The following is a 4,774-nucleotide window of genomic DNA, read 5'->3' on the forward strand; positions in this document are numbered from 1 at the left end:
CTACAGTCTAGTTTTCTGTGGAGTGTGCTCAAATTTTCGTCAATGAGATGCAAGTAGCTTGGGCTCAGAAGCTGAAAAAACTTGCTGTATCTTCGGACAGGCTGTTGACTTGCTGTAGGCACTTAGAAGTCTGGAGATGGCTACCCAAACACCCACTGTATGCAGCTTCTCTGTAGTTTGGGTATCTGAGCATGCATTCAAGCAAATGACCTATCCTTGGGGAAGAACGGTGTGTTGGTAAGTTAGAGTTCTAGGAAATCTTCCCTAGATATACTTTAGAACTCAAAAATTCCCTTAATCATGAACAGCTAAGGGCCTTTACATGGACATGACCTCTTGCTATGAGAATCCAGGAGAGTAGAAGTAGTTATCGGCAGCCCGGAGAAGGCAATCAAATAGTGTTGGTAGGATTGGCACAGGCACCACACCCTCACGTACCATATGCTCTAGACCAGATGGCTATGCATTGCTTTGTAGAGAAGATGGTCACATTTGGGTATTTTAGGGGGTTTTCCCTGAGTCTCCCTTCATTGCAATATTTGTAACATACTGCTGTTGGCCAAAAGCACCCACTGACCATGCAAGAAAGGTGGCTGGTTTTAGGTAGCACTTTCTTTTCAGACCCTCATAAATGACTACTACTTGTATCACTCAGAACATCAGCTCTGTGGAATTTTACCTAAATATAGATGAGGCCTTCTTCACCCTAATTCCACAAAACACAGCCCCAAAACCTAAAGCAGTAATTCATGGTTCTGAAGGCAGCTTTCAGTGTTGGTGCAAGATCTCCTCCTGTAAACATTACAGCAGCCAGAAAATATATTTTATCTGGATGCCACTTAAAAATACACACAGAAAACAACCCAAAATCCTTGAGCAGAACTCTTTTTTCCAGATATCCATTCTTCATGAAGACATATTGGGTTAAAAGTTCAACAATTTCACCAAGCTGCTGGCTTGGAGTTCAAACCTACTTGTGTAATGTTGAGGTTTTAGGGCATTGAACCCAGAGTATCCCTTGTCAGAATTTTGAACAAAAATAAAAATGCTGGAATAAAATGCTGTATATGACCTCTTCTTAACTTAATTTTCTAGAGTGAAGTTATTTTTGGTGCCAAATTGACGACTCTGGAATCTGAATAACTTAAAAAATACATATGTAAAATCAATGACACTTTGACCCTGGCTGTGTCTTGACCTAGAGAAATCATCTCTAGGATGAAAAAAGCATAAAAATCCCAAGACCTGTTCCCTTTGCGATGCATCTACTGTTTCTTTTTTTTAGTGAATCACTAAATCCTTTTAACTATCACCCCATCAGTGGCTTTTCAGTATATGGAACTGAACTGGGAACGACCACCTTTATTTACAGCTTTGCAGTGACATGTAGGAATACACTATATGTTGTCTGGGACACCAAGTAGGAAAGTGGCAGATCTGCAGCCTGGAACCTGCTTTTCCAGGTGTCATTGATGAATGCTAGTTCTGAAGACATTCAGTACAGCCATCCCCAAAAAACATGTAGAAGTCCAAATGCTGTCTATGTTGGGTTTGTTCCCCAGTTATACCCATTTGCTATAAAGACTGAGTTGCTTTTTCCAAATTTTACCGATGCAGGTAATTGATTTGCCTGTCAGCAGTGAATAGAGCACTTGTACACCTACATCTGTGGCTAGTTTCCAGTGGTTACAACCAAGGCACTTTTCCAGTCAAGTTGAGCTTCAATGTCCTGTAGTGGCCCTGAACCCAGTGTTAGAATGAAAATCAATTTCTGTGTGCTGTGATGACATTGGACAACAGATGAAACATTCTTCTACTAATTATCTGAATAAGAAAACATCATTTCACATGGAAATGGGCTGGAGTTGGGGAGATGTAATTGGACCTTTACTATTTGTTTGTTTTTCTTGGAGAACGCTGGCAGTTCTTGCAGATTGTTTCTCTCTCAGCAGAGGCACTCTAATGCCTTCAACTGCTTATTTTGTCTGGAAAATTCAGGCACCCAGGATATCGATGACAACAGCAGCAACATTTTGACTTCCAAATCCCCTGGCAAAATAGTTACATCATGTCTGGAAATAATTGGACAATGACAGAATGGAAAAATTACAATGACACAAACAAGACAGGGATGCTCATAGTAATGGGGGTTGTGTGTTCATTCTTCTGAAGGTGGCAGTTCTTAGTGCTACGGGGAAACTCTGGATTGACATCCAACTAAACCCTGCTCTTCCCAAAAGAAATACTGTAGAGATTTCAAGTCCCTAGACCGAGCTTTAGTACTAATCTGCTCTACCAGTATTCCTGCCCTTTTGGTGTGGAGGGTTGGGTGGGACAGCTTGTTCTCCAGATCACTCCCTCCTTGGCTTCTTTCTTGAGGTGATCAAAGACTTTGCTCTGGATTGTGATGTCTCATCCTCAGGAGTTGTCTTATGGATAGAACTGACAGACATTACTGATTAGGGCCAGTTTCAAACCAATGACATTAAAGGCCTTTCATGCCATCAGACCTTTAAAAGGCACAGGACTTCATCTTCCTGTAGAAGAAAATAGTCTTCCGAATTGGAACTGAAGGAGCAATGTGCTCCTTCTGGCTGTCAACGTGTGTGTCTGCTTGACGGGTGCCATCATGATCTATTTTGTCTTCATTCCTTGAATTCTTCTATTGAATAAAGGCTTCATCTCACACACTAGCTTCCAGGGCAGTGTCTCCTGTGAAATTTCATCAGTGTTGTACCTAATACTGAAAGAAAGTAAAGAGTCTGACCTGGGCTGTGCTCTGTAGACCCATAGCTTGCAGGAAAGGCATTTCAGATCTGCTCTGTTGGGTAGCACAGGCACAAACTGGATTGTAGTCTTGTCCTGAATTCATGGTCCTGAGATTACAGTATGTTATTGGCAAGACCTAAAAATAACATTTTATCACCTGAACTCTTTCAAGAGTAAAATCTGGGGATGGTAGAGGGTGCTTGAAAAGACTTACCTCTGGGTGGTCATATGGTCAGTTATGATTGGGTCCTGGGGTGGCATCTGTGGGGTTTGTGGGATTCTTTCCCCATGTTTGTTTTTATGTAGCGTATTTCCCACAGGCTCTTACAATCACAGCAATTTGAAGAAGAACAATGACATAATAAACCAACCCATCTAGTGAAGCTAATGCTGTGGTAGGGGAAATCGGTGCATAAATCCCATTAATTCATAAAGCATAAATTTATCCACCCTGGATTTGTGGATACTGCTACATGCTGCCTCTGACAGCAGCATCATTTCTGGGGTGTGATCTGTCATGTCCTGGCCAGATTCTATCTGAGTGATTACATTTTGCTGACTTGCTGTTTTTATTACTGTTTACATAGTACCGTAAGTCGATGTGGCACTGTACAATAACTGATTTAAGCAGGTAACTAAGAACCTGCATTAGAAAACCTACAACCTCTGTGCCACAGCTAGGGCAATGGAGTACAATACAACAAAAACAAAGCATACACAAAACATACAATAAAACAACAAAAAAACCCATATACAAGCTTTATAGCATGTGTCAGGCAGTAGATGCCTCTTCAGGATGTGGGTTTTTTTCTCTCTAATACTTGCTTAATAAAGAGGAGTTTTGCAATTCGGTGCAGAAGAAGTGGCTACCAGAAGCCGTTCCAAGTCTAAGAATTGTCATGAGAGAAAGTGAGGAAATTGCAGTGAAACAGTGAAAAAAAGAGAATAAAACTGAAGCTGGTGGGAAAGATGGAAAGAGTTAAGGCTGGAACTGGGAAGTATCATTCTTCCCTGCCTGAAGGAGAAGCCTTTTTAAATTTATTTTTAATAGAAGGGAGTGGGGTAATCATTAATGAGGCGTATGAATAGAGCAAACATGGTTCATGGTGAGGAAGACAAGAAAATTAGTTTTGGTAACAGTTTCTGATTGAGAAGGAAGTGGAGGGCATCTGTAGATGGTACTGACACCGCAGTGCTGCAACACAAGAAAACTTATAAGCAATAACAATGCGGGGGTAAGGAAAGAAAGACTCCAGACTACTGCACTCAAATGAAAAAGGTTGCTTATATTTAGGGGTATGCAATCCCAATGGATTCACCACCATGGGGGTTTGAATTGTTGGCAAACTTGCCTAAGTACGGAATTGATAAATTAGGACAGGAACCTGTGGTACAGTGACCACTAAGCATAATGTATTCCTGCCTCCGAAGTTGCTGTTTAGTAGGACATCTCTGCTTCCTGTTAGCCAAGTATCTTGTCTGCTTAGACACTAAGGAGGACATGTTTTCTGGATAAAACCTTAAATTGTGGATTTTACTTGTTTTGTTTGCAGTTCAATCTGTGGTGGTCGCATTGTCATTCAGAAATATTAAAATATAGATTTACTTGCATCTGAATGAAATGTAGGACTATAATTAAGACTCAGCTTTTGATGTCTAGGAGGACAGATTATATTTGACCCTGCAAATTTTTGTGTGGAGTTAGAGTTATGGTAAATGAATATATTTATGAAAATAAAATAACTTCTTAGTAGGTAAAAGAATAAATGGATTGTTCGGTCAGCTCAAGTCAAGTATAGAAAATTATTAATCTGTACTTGATTAAAATCTGGGGAAAAAAAAGAAAGGTGTAAAGAAATAGCAAATGATTACTAGCCCGTATTTTGACTCTTGATTTGACTGACTGTTCTTTTAAAATTGTTTTTCTATGAGGAACCTGCTGGTATATTTTTTTTCTTTTTTCTTTTGTTTGCTTTTTATTCATTATTTTCTATAGGTTTTTTTC

Source organism: Eurypyga helias, unplaced genomic scaffold (assembly GCF_000690775.1).
Source record: "Eurypyga helias isolate BGI_N326 unplaced genomic scaffold, ASM69077v1 scaffold4389, whole genome shotgun sequence".
NCBI classification, from domain to species: Eukaryota; Metazoa; Chordata; class Aves; order Eurypygiformes; family Eurypygidae; genus Eurypyga; species Eurypyga helias.